Here is a 21,362-nt window from a genome sequence, read left to right as displayed (position 1 = left end):
AAAACGGGTTAAAAATTGAGACCTTGGGAAGTTTACATCTTTTTATTCACTTTCTAACCTCTTTTTAACATACGCCACGCACTCCAGCTAGGAAATCCCCTATAACCTATTCTTGCATCAATATCTTATTTAAGATGACTGAGAGGATGGATTAAGCAATAGTGGTTGTTCAGCTAGTGACAATGTGACATTACTCTCCAAACTTTTACATCTAGTACTTGATGTAGAACCTGTATCCCATAAACCTATTGGTTCATCTACAATAAACTGCACCTCTTGAACATTCTTTTGAACATGAGAATATCTTTCATATCTCCTCAATCCCTCAAGCTTCAATGTAACTTCTTTCATTGTTGGCCTTTCTTTCCCATTTAAACTCAAGCATCTTTTTGCAAGGTTAGCAACCTCATGTAGCTTTTCTTTTCTATCCTCTTTTGTAACTTGAGAATCAAGAATCTCAAGAAGTCGGTTCTCATTCATTGAGGAAATAAAATATGTGATTAAACTTTTCCTTTCTATTGATCTAGTGGAAGAAATCGGTGTCTCCCCTGTTAGGAGCTCTACAAGAACAACACCGAAGCTATAAACATCACTTTTCTCTGTGAATTGGCTTGATTGAAAATACTCAGGATCTAGGTATCCAAAGGTCCCTTGCACCAATGTAGTTATGTGAGTTTTATCAATTGAGATTGACCTTGAAATCCCAAAATCTGATATTTTGGCTCTACGTTTATCATCCAAAAGAATGTTTAAAGACTTAATGTCTCTATGGTAGATTGGCATAGAAGCTGCTGAATGTAGATAAGCAATTGCTCCTGCAATTTCTGTGGCAATTCTTATGCGGTCATCCCATGACAAGGGAAATTCCTCATTTTCATGATGAATATTGTGGAAAAGTGTTCCACCAGAGATGAACTCATAAACTAATATAGGAATTTCTGTCTCTAAGCAACAACCTAATAGTTTAACCACATTTCTGTGATTGATTTGGGAAAGTACGATAACCTCATTAATGAATTGTTCAAGTTGATTTTCATCCACTAATTTGGATTTCTTGATTGCCACAATGCTTCCATCTGATAGCATGCCTTTAAAGACTGTACCTTGTCCCCCTTGACCAAGAATTCTGTTCTCATTATATTGATTAGTTGCCTTTGCTAATTCTTCTGCGGTAAAAACTTGTATTTTATCCATAGAGCCTTCTTTTGATGAGATTTGTTGTTGTAATAGTAAACCACCATTTCGTTTGAAGTAATTTTCTTTGTGCTTTTTTATTTGTCTTTTCTTCCAAATATGGTATAACCAATAACCAGCAAGAAGTAACACCATACCTAAAGCTACACCTCCATCATAATGATAGAACTTTAGAAAGAGAAAAAGTAAACATAAATGTAAATGGTTATACTAAATAAATAAAACTATATATGTTTTAATTTTTTTTTAATTTTCAATGACCACAAAGGAGACTCCGCACGACTCTCACATCCTATATATAACTCTCATTTTTTAAGCTCTTTCCCTGTTGATTGAATTGGTTAAGATGAAGGGTCTGATTGTGATGACAGAAAGATATGATATGGAAAAATTTACAACAAATTAACTGGCATCATACAAGTAAGAATCAATCAGGTGGTTTTCACAAAAATTCACCGAGAGTTATGATTGGTCAAAGCCTTTCTGATATCATCTCTTTTTGGCATCATAGATTTTCCCTGAGTTTTATATTACAAAAAATAAAAATTTGAATGCCTAATAACAATTGCAAAAAATTGGTAAAGTGTGACATACAAACAGAAATAGATTATGCAATTGAACATGTTGTCAATCCAATTGCCCCCTATCCAATTAAGGCTATCAATGGTCCAGGCCAACCCAATAGACCCCACCCGACTCTATTACACAGGTTCTAGGAATGCTCATTAAGTCATGATTATAAATAGGGTCAACTTTGGGTATTCATTTTAAGCTATGATTATTATAAATTTAGGATTGGTTTTACATGTCCTCTCCTCATGTTAGCCTTGAATCGGAAATTTAGAATATTGGTTCCGCTTGATGCTTTGGAATATCTCTCTAATCTCAAAGTTGTATGTTACCTTGTATAACCAACTCTACGAGTACAAATACCCTTATATAGTATTCTATAATTGTATTGAACTTTTACTTTGCAATATAATTCACAAAATTTTTCCCATTCCTCTGCTTTTTGATAACATGGTATCAAAGCCATCGACCTCTAATCTATGAAAAACACACTTCTATTTCTCTCCAGTATCTTCCAAAGTTCTTGGTTAGTACCACTAGTTTTCATCACTAGTTTCTTTTGTGTTGCTTAGTTATCATGGAAAAATCAGACGTTGTACAACCTATCTCCACTATTTTGAATGGGTCCAATTATATCATATGGGCTCAAGGAAACCTAAAAGGATGTAAAGAGTAGAGGGTGAAATGGATGAAAAATTTTCTGATCACCTTGACGATTGGGATAACGAAAATCACCAAATCATTACCTAGATTCATGACACCTTTATTTCTTCTATTCACCTTCAATTTGGTCGACTTGATACAAAGAAGGAGATCTAGGACTTACTTGCCAAATATTACACTACCATTGATCTAGCTCATCAGTATCAACTCTTGGGTAATCTTCATCATTTGAAACAAGAGCCAGGACACTTCATTAATAATTTTCTTGCACAAATGCAACCCCTTTGGGATCAATTAGCTCAATTTGAACCATATTGGGAGTGTGATGAGGATGCTATCAAATACATCACACATCGAGATCAATTGTGCCGAGTTCAGTTTCTCATGGAACTGTGCTCTGATTTTGAGTCTCTATGTGCCATCTTCTTCATTAAAACCCCCTTCCTACTTTTGAAGGTGTTGTTTCTAAACTCATCTCTAAAGAAACCCAATTGGGCATGCTAAAATCTTTGCACACCGCTATGACCCTTACAACTTCCTCTTAGTTTCAAAAGAATAATCAATATGAACAAACCAATAGTTAATAGAAATTTTGCAAAAATTGTCAAAAGAATGGTCATGTTATCTCTAAATATTCTACAATAGAATGTCGCTATTTCCATAAGCTATGACATATTCTTGAAAATTGCCCCACTTGGCCCCCTAAGACCTAACTAGTACAAGGGAAATTATTCCAAGTCGGAAAACCAGTTCCAATTCTATTACATTGTTATGGACGCGACTCCTGGCAACACGCTGCGTTGCAACCACAGGCAGCAGCGCACACAGCAACGCGCCTAGCAGCACGCACCAGCGTACCGCGGCACAGGTAGCACGCACCGCCCAGCAGCATGCCGCGGCACAGGCGGTGCGCACCACCCGGCAGCGCGCCGCGGTACAGTCTGCCAGCCGCCCGGCAGAAGCATGCACCGCACGCACCGCACTCGGCAGCAGCACGCACCGCACAGCAGAGGCACACACCACACGCACCTCACAGCAGCAGCAAGGTGGGTCGCGCATGCCAACACAGAGCGGGGCCCACACGCCAGCTGTACCGTTCCCTTATCCCCTATTTTTGTGTTTCCCTTAGAAAGTAGGAGTTTGAGTTTCGATAGAAGTTTAAGTTGCGATAAGAGAGGGACTACCTTAGCCGAATACAAGAAGGAAACCCTCCTGTAATCTCCTATTTAAGGAGCTGATTTATTCAATAAAGCATCGAATTTTCAGTCAAGAAGAGAGCAAGGAGAGTTAGGTGATCTCTTGAACAAATCACCCCTCTGTCTGCCATCATAGGGTCAACTCGCAAAGGGAAGGCAAGGAGTTTTCCCAGCAAACCGCCCCATGACGAGATCCTACGCCCGGGCCCATAACATTTTGGTATCAGAGCCGAGCATCATGGGTGACATGGAGCAGCTATCGACCAAGGTTCACGAGCTAGAACACCGTCTCGTGGAAAATCACGCGGAGGTAAGGGAAGTTAAAGAGGACGTCAGGGAACTTCGATGTCTACTGGAGTTATACTTCTCCACCAGAGATGGGAGCCCTGAAGGGGTAGCCACTGATCACAGTTGTCGCCTAGATCGAGCAGAGGGCTCCGATGAGCAACAGAGTGACACACCAACAGCAGCAATCATACCCAAATACAGTCGTCTGGAGTTTCCCTCATACAGCGGCAACGGTGACCCACTTGGATGGCTGTACCGTTGTGAGCAATTCTTCCGCAATCAGCGCACGGAAGAGAAGGACAAGGTCAGCCTGGCAGCATTCCACTTGATCGGTGAAGCACAGCTTTGGTTCTACCGAGTGGAGCAGGAGGAACCAGACCTTAGTTGGGGCCAGTTCAAGTCATATTGCCTCCTCCGGTTCGGACCCCCATTAACGAGCAACCCCTTGGGGGAGCTCATTAACCTCAAGCAGACCGGGACCGTTGCAGATTATCAGTGGCAGTTTCAGACCCTTCTCGCCAGAGCCTCCTTGGTTTGGCCAGACCAGCAGGTGGATACGTTCACAGCCGGCCTATCGGAACCTCTGAGGGTTGATGTGGAGATGCAGAGCCCACCCAACTTGGTCACAGCAATGAACCTGGCCCAAGCATTCGAGCGCAAGCTGCAGATCAGCCGAGGGCCGTCTAGCATGGGGCGTCCCGCAACGACTTGGGCGAACCCAAGATCTACCATAGGAGGGCCTTCAATGGCCGCTAACAGGGAACAATGCCCTTTCACCAGCAACACCACCCGAGCTGCAACTAGCATGGGTAGCAGCACGACAGCACCTCCCATCAGACGCTTATCCAGGGCCGAGATGGCAGAATGCCGAGCCAAGGGCCAATGCTTCAACTGTGACGATTTGTACTCAACCGGCCACCGTTGCAAGCGGTTATTCTGCCTCCTAGTAGACGAGCTGGAGGAGGAAGAAGAGGAACAGGTGGCACAAGAACCTGAGATCTCCCTCCATGCCATCACTGGAGTCCAAAACTCCCAAACCATGCAGCTGTAGGCCCAGGTGGTAGGAAAAAAGGTACGGATTCTGGTTGACTCAGGGAGCACCCACAACTTCATCAGCAAGCAGGCTGCGCTCCGATTGAAGCTACCAATGGAAGACAGGCCGCGGCTCCAGGTGGCTGTAGCAAATGGGGAGAGAATTCACAGTCTAGGGATCTGCCGAAGCGTCCAAATCCAGGTGGATTCTGAACCATTCCTCGCAGATCTATTTGTGCTGACCTTAGACGAATTCGACATAGTGTTGGGGATTAAGTGGCTCATCACCCTCGGCCCCATCCTATGGGATTTCAGCTCCTTGACCATGACATTTGACTTACATGGGAAGCGGGTCACCTGGAAGGGGACCAAGATGAGAGCCAGAAAACCGCAGGTGCATACTCTCCATGGCGACGCCTTGCACACCACGGAGATGGAGAGGCTTCTTGCCGACTTTTCAGACGTGTTCTCAGAACCTAGAGGCCTTCTACCTAGCCGGTCATGTGACCATCGGATCCCATTAATACCAGGGGCAGGACCCATCGTCGTGAGGCCGTACCGCTACCCGCACCTACAGAAGGACGAGATAGAGAGGCAGTGAGCAGAGATGCTGGAACAGCGAATCATAAGCCCCAGCCGCTCTCCATTCTCTTCACCAGTTTTGTTGGTGCCAAAGCAAGACGGCACCTGGAGATTTTGTGTGGATTACAGGGAGCTCAACAGTAGAACCGTCAAGGACAAATTCCCGATCCCGGTGGTAGACGAATTGGTAGATGAGCTCCACGGGTCCCAGTACTTTTCTAAGCTGGATCTCAGGTCAGGTTACTTCCAGGTCCGAATGGCCCCTAAAGATGAGGAGAAAACAGCTTTCTGAACGCATCACGGCCACTTTGAATTCCTGGTCATGCCTTTTGGTCTCACCAATGCCCCATCTACATTCCAGGCCCTGATGAACGAGGTCTTTCGGCCCCACCTCCGCAGGTTTGTCCTAGTATTTTTCGACGATATCTTGATTTACAGTACTTCGTGGGTAGAGCACGTTTGTCACCTAAGAACAATTCTGGAGCTGCTGTGACAGCACAAGCTCTTCCTAAAACGAACCAAGTGCTCCTTTGGAGAGCCGCAGGTCTGTTACCTAGGCCATATAGTCAGCAGGGAAGGAGTCTCGGTAGATAATTCCAAGATTCAAGCCATCCGGGAGTGGCCCAAGCCGCCATCAAGGCCCTCCGTGGGTTCTTAGGACTCATGGGATACTACCACAAATTTTTAAGGGACTATGGACTCCTGGTGGCCCCATTGACCAAGATGTTGAAGAAGAATGCATTTCAATGGGATGAAGCAGCTAGCACCGCCTTCACAAAGCTAAGGGACACACTCTCCACCACCCCCGTGCTGCAACTACCAGACTTTGAGCAAGAATTTATAGTAGAATGTGATGCGTCTGGCATAGGCATCGGAGCGGTACTGCAATAGAAAGGGCACCCCATAGCCTTCTTCAGCCACAAACAAGCAGATGGGCACCTCAAGCTACCGGCCTACGAGCACGAATTGATCGGACTGGCCAAGGCCGTCCAGCACTGGAGGCCGTATTTGTGGGGCAGACCCTTCATTGTCAAGACAGACCACTACAGCCTCAAATACCTTCTAGAATAGCGGCTTACTACTCCACCCCAACAGCACTGGGCGAGCAAACTGCTAGGATTTGACTTCCGCGTAGACCACAAGGCGGGAGCCTCCAACTGGGCCGCTGATGCGCTGTCCAGGTGGGAAGAGGCACGGCGTACCTCTGCGCGGTCTCCCAGCCCCGCGTGACCCTGCTGGAGGACCTAAGGAGCGTGTTGCCCCAATCACCCACGTGGAGAGACCTGATGCAAGAGTTACAGTCGGACACAACTAGACCAAACTGGACCATTCACGAGGGACTTGCGCTGTACAAAGGAAGGGTATATCTCCCAACCGATTGTCCCTTGATTCCAGCTATCCTCGCCAGCATCCACAACGCCACCTATGAAGGGGTGCAGAAGACGTTACACCACGTCCATGCAGACTTTCATTGGCATGGTATGCGAGGCTCGGTCAGGGATTTCATCCAGAACTGCTCCGTCTATCAGCAACAAAAGTGGGAGAACCTACACCCAGCAGGACTCCTACAGCCCCTTGCAATCCCAACACAGATCTGGGCCGATATCTCTATGGACTTCGTTGAAGGCTTGCCTAAGGTCGGAGGGAAATCCATCTTATTCGTAGTGGTGGACCGCTTGTCAAAATATGTTCATTTCATTCCATTGTCTCACCCCTACAACGCAGTTTCTGTGGCCTACGCCTTTTTCACACACATCTTCCGCCTACATGGGCTGCCTGAGACCATCGTCAATGACAGGGATGCAGTCTTCACCAGCACCTTCTGGAAGGAGCTGTTCAGATTACAGGGCATGACCCTAGCTTTTTCCTCCGCCTATCATCCACAGACGGACGGTCAAACGGAGGTTGTCAATCGCACCATAGAAATGTACCTTCGTTGCTTCGTGGGGGACCAACCACGACGTTGGGTGGACTGCCTTCCTTGGGCCGAATACTGCTACAACACATCTTACCACTCATCCCTCGGCATGACTCTCTTCCGCGTGGTGTATGGGCGAGACCCTCCTCGTCTTGTCTCCTACGAACCGGGTTCAACTCGGTTGGAAGAAGTAGACCGTAGCCTCCAAGACCGCGACGCCCTACTGGCTGAAGTCTCCTTACGGTTGCAGCAGGCACAGGCACGTATGAAGATAGCCTACGATCAGCACCACCGCGAGGTCACCTTCCAGCCAGGACAGTTCGTTTGGCTAAAGCTCCAGCCCTACCGACAGCTCTCCCTTAGGCGACGGGGCCCCAAAAGCTGGCCCCAAGGTTTTACGGGCCCTTCAAGGTTCTTTGACAGATCGGTAAGGTTGCCTATCAATTGGAACTGCCCGAGCACAGCAAAATTCATGATGTCTTTCATGTGTCCCTGCTAAAGCCTTTTACAGGGACTCCCCCAACGCAAGTGCCTCCTCTACCCCCTCTCAAGGACGGCAGACCCATCCTCCAACCTAGAGCTCTCATCCGGTCACGCATCAATCAGGGCACCTTCGAGGTTCTAGTAGACTGCGACGGACTACCATCAGCAGAGGCCACTTGGATTCCATGGACCGACCTGCACAACGCCTACCCCGACCTCAAGCTTGAGGACAAGCTTGTTGCCCAGGAGGGGTGTAATGTTATGGATGCGACTCCTGGCAACACGCTGCGTTGCAACCACAGGCAGCAGCGCGCCTAGCGGCACGCACCAGCGTACCGCGGCACAGGCGGCACGCACCAGTGTACCACGACACAGGCAGCACGCACCGCCCGGTAGCATGCCGCAACACAGGCGGTGCGCACCACTTGGCAGCGCGCCGCGGTACAGTCTGCCAGCCGCCCGGTAGAAGCATGCACCGCACAGCAGCAGCACTCGGCAGCAGCACGCACCGCATAGCAGCGGCACGCACCTCATAGCAGCAGCAAGGTGGGTGCGCACCGCCTGTGTTGCGATAAGAGAGGGACTACCTTAGCCGAATACAAGAAGGAAACCCTCCTGTAATCTCCTATTTAAGGAGCTGATTTATTCAATAAAACATCGAATTTTCAGTCAAGAAGAGAGCAAGGAGAGTTAGGTGATTTCTTGGACAAATCACCCCTCAGTCCGCCATCATAGGGTCAACTCACAAAGGGAAGGCAAGGGGAAAGCAAGGAGTTTTCCCAGCAAACCGCCCCGTGACAAGATCCTACGCCCGGGCCCATAACATACATATCCTGTTGTAGCTTTTGATTCCATTATTGAATGTTCCACTCCTTCACGGCTATCTCACTTCATGACTTGGAAGTCATACTTAAACAGGTCCTCTCTAACTCCTCCAGTAATCATGCTACATAGTCTACTGCTCTAGTATTTCTCCATGGTTCTTTGACTCTCCCTGTCATAACCATATGACTTCTGACTCCTCACTTCTTTCTTCCAAGACTTTTGCATCTAATGCACCCACCATACAAACTACAAATGGATCTCCTATTGCATGTTAGTCCTCTTGGTTATGTCTCCACATCTAATTTGACATTGCCAAACACATACTTGATACCAAAACTTACCTTAAATCTCATTTTAGTTGGCCAATTGTGTGAACTTGGTCTTGAATTGTCTTTCTCTGCTATTGGTTGTTGATTGCAAGAACAATAGATAGGATACTTCTTGGGACAGGCTGTAAGATTGGGCACATGTTTGAACTAACCTCTCTTCACATACCACCTTCCAAGAGTCCTCATCTCACATTAGCTACTACTACTGATTCTTCATTACATCTTTGGCATCTCCACTTGGGTCACATCTCTTTAAGGACTCTTCATCATTTAATTTCCAAGGGTTTTTTAGTTTTAGCAAAAGGAAGGACCTTTGATTGTTTCCCTGGCAAGTTTCTGAATAATTTGCTTTATCCTTTAATATAAGTGATTCCATATGCTCTACTTTTGAATTAATACAGTAGGAGGTTGTAGGTATTTTTGTTCTGCTTATCGATGATCATTCCCATTTTACTTGGATATAACTTATGAATCACCGATTTGAATTGCCTCAATTTTACATGACCTTTGTTGCTATGATAAAAAGATAGTTCTCTAAGACCATCAAAGGTCTTTATTTCAAATTTTTCTCAAGCATCATTGTACCACTGTTCAACGTTCTTTTTCAGGCACCTCTCAACAAAATGGTCTTGCAAAATGCAAACTTTGACACATTATTGACTCCACCTGTTCTCTCCTTGTCTTGAAATCTTGTCCAAAACTATTTTGGGGTGAAGCTACTATAACAGATGTCGACACCATTAATCATGTTCCTCCCCTATTATTAATCATATATCTCATTTTGAATGATTGTATAATAAACCCCCTGGCTATCACTCCTTAAAAGCTTTTGGTTGTACTTGTTCTGTTTTCTTTAGCCCCATGAACGTACAAAACTAGAACCTCATGTTTGGTTATGTTGTTCCCTTGGCTATGGAGTTGAGCATAAAGGTTATCATTGTTGGAACCCTCTTTCTAATCATCTTCAGATCTCTCACCACGTTGTCTTTAGGGAGCACATCATGTTTTCTTCTCTTTCCAAGTTCCTAGTCTCTTAATCGTACAATAATTCTTTCTTTTCTAACCCCTCTATTGATTATTCTCTAGTGAATCCGATGTAGTCTCAACTAATGAGGGTAATGATGCACTTACCTTGACACCTATGGCCTCTCTTGAAGGATCTTCTTCGTTTGGTGGAACTACTCTTGAACATGATGAGCCCATATCTTCTAATCAATCTACATCTACCTCAACTCTTTGATGCTCCACTAGAGTAAGAGAACATCCTTCTTGTTTCACTAATTGTCATTGTTTCTCTACCATAATCTCTTTGCATGAGCCTCATTCCTTTCGTGATGTGAGCTCTAACCCTCTTTGGCAGCAAACTATAGTAGAAGAGTTACAGACACTAGAGAAATTCAAACTTGGGACCTGCTAGACCTTCTTCTTGGAAAAATTATTGTGGGCTGTAAGTGGGTTTATATAATTAAGATTAATCTGACGGATCAGTGGTGCCTTACAAGGCTCACTTAGTTGCCAAAGGTTTCACCCAAGAAAATGGCATAGATTATGAGGAGACTATTCTAAAGGGATGTAAAAAATGCATTTCTCAATGGTGATCTACAAGGTGTGTCAACTTCATCGATCTCTTTATGAACTTAAGTAAGCACCACAAGCATGGTTTTCTAATTCAGTACCACTGTTAGCCACCTTCGCTTCTCTTTCAGCCCACATGACTCTGCTCTCTTTATATGCCAAACTAGCAATGGCATTGTTCTAGTCTTGCTCAGTGTTGATGACTTGATCATCATTGGTGATGATACATCTGGCATATTTGATCTCAAGTCATTTATTAGTCATCAATTTGAAATGAAGGATCATGCATCAATTAGCTATTTGTTGGGACTTTAAGTTTCCTCATCCCTTGAAGGATACATTCTCTCCCAAGCAAAGTATGCTTCTAATCTTCTTTCACATGTTGGATTAACAAATAGCAAAACTTTCTCTACACATCTTGAACTGAATGTGAAGCTGACTCTAATGGATGATATTCCACTTGATGATCCTACTCACTATCAACAATTGGTTAGTAGTCTAGTATATCTCATTGTTACTTGCGCTGACATTGTTTATGTAATTCATTTAGGCAGTTAGTTCATGTTAGCTCCACGCTCCACACACTATGCAGTTGTACTACACATTTTATGCTATATCAAGGTTACACATTTCCATGGTCTTCACTTCTCAACTCACTCTACACTTAAGATTTCTACTTATTCAGATGCTGATTGGATTGGGGATCTTACTAATCGTCGCTCTACCATGGCTTATTGTTTCCGTTTTTAGCATCTTTCTTATATTTTGGTGTAGCAAGAAGCAAATTGTCACTACAAAATCTAGTACAAAGGCAGAATATCATGCCCTTGTTGACACCACTTTAGAGATACTTTGGCTTCACTAGTTATTAATAGACATGTGTGTTCAACATTCAACAACCACAACCATTCATTGTGACAACTGTACTGCAATCCAAATTGGTCGCAATGATGCTTTTCATGAGCTCACTAAATATATTGAAAATGATTGTCACTTCATTCGACAACATTTATTAGCACTCTTCGTCTTGCATCTTTGAGCTCCATTGACTAGACTACAGATATCTTCACTAAATCTCAACTTCCTAATCATTTTTGTTATCTAGTTTCCAAACTCAACTTGTCAATTTGGATCTACCATGCTACCATGAGTTTGAGGGTGGTGTTAGCACGGTTACCTAGCTAAGAACTAGAATATTGGTTCCGCTTGATTCTTGGGACATCTCTCTAATCTCAAAGTTGTATCTTACCTTGTATAGTCTTACCTTATATAGACCAACACTATGGATACAAATACCCTTGTATGGTATTCTTTAATTGTATTGAACTTTTACTTTGCCATACAATTCACAAAAATTTTCCCATTCCTTTGTTTCTATAAACACTCATTAAATGTGTGTGTGAACATGTCTTATTTTGTATGAGGCAAAAAGGAAATTTAAAAAGAGATATTAAGGCTCATTATGGTCAAATTACCAAGAGAAAATTGTCAAATAAGGTCAGATTCAATATAATTATTAGCACAATTGCCTACAGGGTTGGTTCTGGATATAGTACATATAGTCCCAACCTATTGACAACCCTATATCAAATGTATTGTATTGTAACTTGTAGTCTCATATGGATAAATAGCTCCCCTTATTCAAAAACTTTTCTCAATCGCCCTTGGACATGAAAATGGATTTTAAATAAAAATTTGAAACTTTGAAAAATTTGCTTCAATAAAGATAGTTGAAGTAGTGGGAAATATAGCTCAGTGTTTTGTTGTTTGTCGTGCAAATCTGAACTGTATACAAATGATGGACCATGGTTCTGTGGGGATATGATAATCACTGTTTACTTCATGGCGACTCAACTTTCCCATCAAATTTGTAGTGGGGATATGGTAATGACAAGACATGCATGTCTACTTGAGAGATTGAGTGTATTTCCACAACCATAAAGCTCTACGTGGCATTGGGTTTAAAGACCTTGATGTCAGGAATAGAATCCTAGTTATGAAAGTTATTCCGACTCTATTTGCTTTCCAGTAAGTTATTTATCCGAGTAAATGAACTTACACAGAGGTAAATGCACTTACCATATTTTTTTATTTCCCAAATAAATAAGACAATAATTGTTTTAGTCATAAAAAGAAACCATTATTAAAAGGGTCAATTTTTTCCTATTTATGTGTTGATAATTTTACCCCCAAGTGGGAAAATTACTTACAATTTAAAAGATACCCATTTGTAGTTTGACCTAGAGGTGGTAAATGGATGGGTTGGGTTGGGTTGAGTAATGGTTGAATACCACCCCACCCATATTGACCCACCAACCCACCATGACTCATCATCAATCCTTGTTAAAGGATCATAACCCACCCTGACCCTAATCCACCATGACCCATCCATATTGACCCACTTGACCCATCCATATTGACCTTTAACCACCCTCACCCATACTAACCCACCTACCATCACTTATAAATACAAAAGTGTGTCAGGATGGCCTGTATACCCAAAATAATAAATTTTGAGAGTATAATTTCTCTTAAGACTACCAAATTACAAAAATGAGTAAGGTCAACTCATATACTTGAAATGCAAAAATTGTAGATAAATGCAGAAAAACCAAAAAATTATAGAAAAATACAAGAAATACCAAAAAATATGAAAAATATAAAAAAACTAAAAAATTACAGAAAATTCAGAATTTTTGTAGAAAAAATAAGAAAATATACAAAAAATACTAGAAAATTGTAGGAAATGCATGAAAAACACCAAAAAATGCAAAAAATAACAAAAAAATTGAAAAAAATGCAAAACTTTTATGAAAGTGCTTTCGCAAAAGTACTTCTATGAGAAAGTACTACAAAAGTACTTCTGTAAAAGTGCTTTCATAAAAGCACTTTTATAAAAGTGCTTTTATGTGAAAGTGCTTTTGTAAAAGTACTTATATAAAAATGATTTTATGCTTTCATAAAACTGTTTTCGTAAAAGTACTTCGTGTAAAATTATTTTTGTAAAAGTGCTTTCATAAAGTACTTTTATAAAGAGTACTTTAAAGTGCTTTCATAAAAGTACTTTTATAAAGAGTACTTTAAAGTGCTTTCATAAAAGTACTTTTATAAAGAGTACTTTAAAGTGCTTTCATAAAAGTACTTTTATAAAGAGTACTTTAAAGTGCTTTCATAAAAGTACTTTTTATAAATGTACTTTTATATTTGTAAAAGTACTTTTATAAATTATTTTTGTAAAAGTACTTCGTGTAAAATTGTTTTTGTAAAAGTGCTTTCATAAAAGTTTTTCAAAAAAGTACTTTTATAAAAGTGCTTTCGTGTAAAACTATTTTCGTAAAAGTACTTTTATAAAAATGTTTTCATAAGTCCTTTTCATAAAATTGCTTTTGTGAAATTGCTTTTGTATAAAATTGCATGTGAACTCGAAAGTTAATAAAATCTATTTTATTTTACCTTTAATCTCAAAATGAAATGTGACATAGTGGTTTGGAAGTTTAATGAGATGTTGCCACTGTAGGAGGCATGAGTGTGAATCACTAAAACTTCTTGTTTTTGAGATTTGGCAAGTATAGTTGATTTTGACCCAACCCATCTTGACCCTAATGGGTACTCTCGACCCAACCCACCCTAACCCTTTTCTATTGGCCCTAATGGGTCACTCGACCCATATTGACTCACTAATAGATTGGGTGGGTTCCAAGGTGGGTGGGTCAAATGGGTTAGGGTCAAGATTGTTAGCCCTAGTCTCACCATCCACTCCTGACCCATTACAGCACAATGCTTTCCTCTCTCTTTCTTACCTCCCTTACTAGTATAAGTTCCTCTCTTGTTCAAGTAAACCCAACCAAATCCAATCTTTTTGAAACACCACCACCTAATCTTATATTATTCTTGTTTTCTCTATTTTTCTTAGGATATTAGTAGTATTAATGTGGTGTTTGATCCTTCTCCCTTTTTCTGTGAATGGGATCCATCTAAAAATGGTTTTTATATTATTTTTCAATTTATCTATAACGACATATACATTTCTTTTCTGATGCAGATAATTTGAATAGACTTGTAGAAATTGGACACACTTTTTTTTTATGTTTTGTCTACTGTTCTCTTTTCCAAATTAGGTTTCACTTTAAAAATCACATCAGCTAAATAGGTTCAGCGAGGTATATTTGTTTTAGGGGTTTGTGTTTGATTTTACTAAACTGTCAACTAATTAAATCCAAGCAATGCCTGGGATTTTGTAGAAATTTGGTTAGGTTCTGATTTTAGGACAGGGGTGATCACTTTTTACTCCAATCGGGATTAGGCTCTGATTTCAGGAATGTGGTATTCAGGGACCATTGAAAATTTGTCAAATTCCCAACCCAAGTTGCACCCCTATTTGGGTTTTGTACTTTGACATCACGTTGAATCTTGGCTAAGGTCTATTTTAGGTTTGGTTTTGGTTTGGCCTTTAACTTAATTCAATCAATCAATTTTAAACCCCTACTTTATTAGAGAGAGCCTAAGGCTCTGTTTGGAAGGAGTATAAATGTAAATTTGTAGAGTGCATATACATACAAAATAATAAAAAATATAAGGTTTTACACTCTACAAATTTGCATTTGTACTCCTTCCAAACTGAGAATAAAGGATAAGAGAGTCAAAGAAATTTAATAGAAAATTAGGATAATAGTGAAGGGAAAATGTTACAAGCATTGACTATTGGGGGGGATGAATATATATGTATATATATAGAGAGAGAGAGAGAGTAATAATGGATTTTATTAGAAACAACTATGACATGAAAAGTAATAATGAATTTTATTAGAAACAATTAATGCTTGAGAGGGCTTTATTTGTGTAATGATGGATTTTATTAAGGGATAATTAAAACCTGAGATGGTTTTAATTTGGGTAAAAGATTTAAACATACCCTAAGTTTTCCTAAATTAACTTAAACATAACCCTGTGTTTTTTAAATAGACTTAAATAAATATACTTGTGGCTATAAAAAGGGAATTTTTACTCTTCATCATACCTTAAATTTTCAAAAAAAAAAAAAAAAACCAAAACAAACCCATATATTATTTATCATCTCTCATTTCTCGTACATAGAGTTTATAAGACTATGGCCAGGTGAAGGAAACATGTAGAGTTTATGAATTGTACCACTGTACAATTAATAATAGGAGATTAACAAATGAAACTGAAGGTATTCTAGTGTGGCACTATGGCCAGGTATTGGATTCTTGATGATTTCCTCTTTGCTCTCTCTATCTCTCTTTCTCCCGCTATTTCTCTCCCCTTCTCTTCTTCTCCTTTTTCCTTTTCCCTCCTTTTGCTTCTCTTTTGTTTACAACCTACAATCCACAACCATCACTTAACTTCATTTTTTATTCATACCCTCAAACACGGGTCCCCTATTTTAATCCACCTCCCCCTCTCTACTAGGTTATCCATCCACTTAGATTCAGCTTGAGCATGTTAAGTCCTGTTTGGTTTGCAGGAATAGGAATTTGAATGGGCTATTCTGATTACAACTACTTGATTGGACAGAATTGAAATCTCATTCCCATTCCTACTAGAGGAATGCTGATGAAAAATTATTTTATAGTGAATAACGGATGGAACCAGGAAACCATCGAATGACAAATGTTAGTACAAAGTGGGGCACGCTTTGGATTCCTCAACCTTCCATGCTATTGGTTATGGAAGGCCAATCAATAAACCAACCCATGATCGACCCATCCCTCGGACATAGTGAGATCTTATTGTAAAATTATTCAAAATTGTTATTGGTTATGGAAGCTCAAAGTGAGTTTGAAATTGGTGATGAATATGCAATACATTCTCCCTCTCAACTACTAATAAATGGTAGGAGCTTCATAAGCTGAAGCTTCTTCACATTATACAATACTGCTATCAAAGTTTTAGATCTGAGAGCAGAGACTATGGTGGAGGCTGTTGTCAGATTTTGTCTCAATAAGGTTGATTCTCTCCTCAGAGAACAAGTGAAACAACCCAAAGGAGTGAAAGAAGATATTAGAGAACTCAGGAATGAATTAGACAGTATACGTGCCTTTCTAAAGGAAGCTGATTCAAGGCAAGAGAGTGACAAAGGAAGCTGATTCAATACATTCTTGATGAATTTGTGCTTGAAGTAAAATAATCTACGAAAATTCAGGATATATTTAAATAATTTATGAAAACTCAGGGCATGTTCAAGTCTTTACCCTTTTAAATTTTGAAAAAATGAAAGGTCTTGTAATCTCTGTGGTGAGAGGATCCCTCACCTCTCCTCTTTCCTCTTTGTATCATAGATATATATGGGTTAGCGTTTGGTTAATTCATATAAATCACATAAGCATATCACTTGTTCACTGATTATAAATGTGTGTTTGGTTTTTTTCTCATTGTTTGGAAATGTTTTCTAGGTTTTCTATGTACAATCTGTGTTCAAAGAACAAAAGCCCTATTTGTGAAAGAAAAAGAAGAAGATAGCTGGTTGTTGATCTAAGGGAACCAACATTAAGAGGCAATCTCCGCTAATTTGGGGCCCATTTGGCACGTCATTTTGGGAAGATCTTCTGGTAGTTCTGACATGCAAAAGATGCATTGAGTTTTTGCATGAAGATCTGAGCAGCCCGAAGCACATTTGGCAGACGTGCATCTTTCCGTACATCTTTTCGGCCAAAATTAAAACGCGAAAGACGCGAGAAGCTTCATTTAGAGCTTCCCAAAATCAGTTCAAAATGGACTTCTCGCATCTTTTCGGCATCCTGTCTTTTGGCAGCTAGATCTTCCGCATGTTAAATGGAAATAGACCGAAAATCAGTCTTCCTGACTTATAAACCACCAAAAGACTGCACGGAAAGACATGCCAAACAGACCCTTGGTCTTCAAGCTTCTTAAACTGACATGGCCAGATGGGATTGGAGGGTCCACACTTGTTGTGGACCAAGCGGTTCATAGGACTCGTGGCAACAGGATTGGAGGTGGTACTTGATAGGGGTGATTGTGGGTCGGTCCAGGCCAGGCTTTGCACATATGGTAAGGGATATAGCCTAGGCCTGGGCCCATAGAGGGATATAGCCTAGGCCCAGGCCCAGGCTAGGCTGGGCTGGAGCTGGGTTTGAAATATTAGAGTCCGAAGGCCAAAACTTGACATCAAAGTTTGCTGGCATGATCCAGGCCCAGGCGCTGGGCTGAAATAACGTAGGTTGTCAATGGAATCGAACTTAGATACCTGATTCGATTCCAAATCCAATAATCTTAGATTTGGATGTTGGAAGTTAGATCGTAGTAATAATTGAATGGATGCAGATTTACTCCATTCAAAATCGGACATGATAATCGGATGCACATGAAGACTTATGGTAATTGAGATTGGACACATAATGGAATTGACAACCGAATTTGGAGAACTGGTGCATCCGCTATTCCCGAGTTGAAAGACAATATTTGTTAACTATGTGAAGATTTTAAATCAAGTATTAAGCTATTACCTGTGGAGACTTGAATCACCCGAAGTTTTGTCTGTGAAGGTGGTGGAGGAGGAATAGGGATGCAACCAAACCCATTTCGTCTTCCGTCGCCCTCTGTACCAGATGGGCAAGAGCAATTGTAACTCCCAGCCGTATTTTTGCAAATCACAGATGGAGATGGTAAGCAGTCATTCATGGTTGGATCCGAACATTCATTGATATCTGAAACCCATTTATAACAAAAATCTTGGGTTGGATTCAACAATAACAATCAAAATTGTAGAAATAGTCATGGTAAAGAGGTAGTTGAGTTGACTTCAATATATTACATACCTTGACATCCGTCTTGAAGATAAGGGTTGCCTTGGTAGCCTTCCAAACATTTGCAGAGATATCCGCGACCGTTGTGAGAGTCATGACATCTGCTGTTCTTGCCACACGCGTAAGTGGTGGTGTTTCTCATTGTAATGTTTTTGCACGAGTCGTTCTCTATTGCCCAGTCTAATATTGTTGGAACCATGCCTCTGTTTCTTGTGTAGAAACCAAAGTCAGAGAGGTGGTGTATGTTAAAGTTGTACCACTTGTAGTCGGCCACGAAAGAGTATGCGCAGGGACTGAAATTTCTATCAAACAAGTGGTTGCCATTCAGAATCCCATAAAAATGCTTTAGCCCCTTAGTGATGGTGGTCTGGCAGTAACCCATCCCTGGATAAGTCCCATTGAACGTCTCGTTTTTATCGCCACATTGAGTGAATCATCGGTATTGAAACTGAAAGCCTCGATACCACACGGTACTGTCATTTCCGGAAGCAACTTCGGCTTGAATTTCACAACCGATGGCCGTTAATGTGTTGCCGGTATCAGAAAGAGCAAAGGGCGTACCCGTCATATCCATTTGGATCAAAGACGTGTTAGGGCTAACAACAACTAACGAATCATTGTTACAACGATAATTCATGAAGGAATAGACGCGCAACTGGCCTTGTAATGATATTTCTTCAACTTCCACTACTTTTTTATCAGTAAAGTTTTGCCATCCTTCTCCGCTTGTGTCTTCGAAAATGAAAATATTTTTCAAAAACAATTTTGGAATAGTGAAATTGGGGTTGCAGAGTAGTTGAAAACCTTCTCTATAACAGCTTGCATCGTCCCCAAATCCGAATGGGTAGGGAACGGTGATGTTGCCACATTTGTCTGGGCAGTCGGGCTTTGGCATGATTGGTGATGAGGTCGCAGTTGCCATGAAGAGACTCAAGAATAACAGCAAGAACAGGAGTAGGAGCTGAAGAAACAGCAGCATAACCCCAGCTACAGCCATTATGGTTAAGTTTCTATACTTCACCGAGGGTTGTACCTTTGCCCCTCCTTCATTCGTTTATTCGTATTTGTAGCCTCTCTTTTTTTCCTTGTTTGGAGTGACGTTAAAAAAAAAAGGAAAAAGTTTGCATGACTTTGTTGTCTATTATTTATAAAAATACCAGCGGGGACCATGTGACCATGGGATTTATTAAAGCTTAAATACATACAAAATAATGCAAAATATAAAATTTTCACTCTGCTTCCTTCCAAACTCAGCGTAAGTGAAAGTTAAAGTTAAATAATAGAACCATGTGAAAATAGATAATTGTTTTATATTTTTTATTTTTTAAATAATTAATAATTAGTGATATACTACTTTTAATAAATTTTTTTTATAATACAAGAATAACAATTAGTTTAAGCTATAATTTTTCATCAAACTAATGAAACCGACCAATCTAATCGACCATCGATTTTCTAGTATTTGTAATCGGCTTTGGTTCAACAATTTCTCAATCCGACTAAGCTGGATCATTTTCACTTTGGCCATTTGTACATCAACTAAAATCGTACAACTCAACTATATATATATATATATATATAGATATATAGATATATAATTTTTTTAATATGGAAAAGTTGGAAAATTCCCATATTTCTTAGTCCAATATATTTTATATAAAAAATTTAATTATTTAAGTTAAAATCTTTTGAACAACCAACCAAACCGATACAACCTGAATTGGCTAGTTTCACTAGTGGTAAGTCAATTTCAAGTGACCAACTCCCCAACCTGACTATGTTTATTTGGTTGGCCAAACAACCTACAACCAAATTGAGCCAACTTGTGAACACTCCTAATTTCAGCTAAATTAATAGCATAATATAAATAATAATAGTTTTTGATCTCCAATAATTTTTGAAACTTTATAGAGAAAATACATGATTATTGAAATTATATTGATAAAGAAAATACAATAAATAACTAAAAATAAATAAATACAACAATTATAAAAATATAATAAATACTAAAAAATATATTAAATTAGTCAATAAATAGTGTAATCCCAAATAATAGTTTCATATCTAATAAATAATAATTAACAAATTTTAACAATAATACAATAAGTACAATAAATTCAATTATTAATAATATGAATATTATTAAATATATTATAATTATTTTATGTTTTTAATAAATATTTAAAGATATGTATAATTTTGATTGAATATTTAAATAATTTTTAAGCTTTATAATTCAAACTTCCTTTAGAGAGATAAAGATAAAAAGTGGGGGAGAGGATAATAGGAATTTGAGATAATTTAGGAGAGAAAATCTCTATTAAATTAGAGATAATTTACGGGATAAATAGAAATTAGATATAATTCATAAGATAAAAGGGAATTAGAGATAATTTAGGAGAAAGTGGGGGATGATGGAAGAGGTAGTTTAGGAGAAATTTTAGGAGAGGATATTATTTAGGTTATTGGGTACATATGGAGGAGAGAGAGAGAGAGAGAAATTTTATGCAATTTTTTTATGGGAAGGAAAGCATCTCATTGGTTGTTTTAAAAACAACATAGAATAAAAAAATAAATAATTCAAAAACTAGAAAAAATTCCAACTATTGTGTTTTAGAATATATATGACCTGTGTGATGCACAAGATTTATTAAGCAACAGATAAATAATAGAAATGGTCATTTACTAAAATACCCTTATAGTTTCATGGATTTACTAAAAATCTACCCTATAGTTAGCATTTTACTAAAACACCACTTATAATTTGCAACGGATTTAATAAATCTTCCATTAGATGATAGTGGAAAATGACAGTGTTGACCCTAATGATCATTTGAATAAATTTAATCACAGGAAAATAAAAATGAAAAATATCATTTTGCCCTTAATAAGGCACGATCAACCACTCCATTGGCTATATTTG

General features: G+C 39.8%; 1 pseudogene; it reads right to left on the bottom strand.

Annotated features, from left to right (window-relative positions):
• Positions 1-129: 129 nt before the first annotated feature.
• Positions 130-18,821, bottom strand: LOC148802555 (putative wall-associated receptor kinase-like 16 pseudogene; annotated as a pseudogene).
• Between the last annotated feature and the right edge of the window lie 2,541 nt (positions 18,822-21,362).

The sequence above is a fragment of the Nelumbo nucifera genome, chromosome 2, assembly GCF_055504915.1.
Source record: "Nelumbo nucifera cultivar China Antique chromosome 2, China Antique-T2T, whole genome shotgun sequence".
NCBI classification, from domain to species: Eukaryota; Viridiplantae; Streptophyta; class Magnoliopsida; order Proteales; family Nelumbonaceae; genus Nelumbo; species Nelumbo nucifera.
This window is presented reverse-complemented; position numbering and strand designations above follow the sequence as displayed.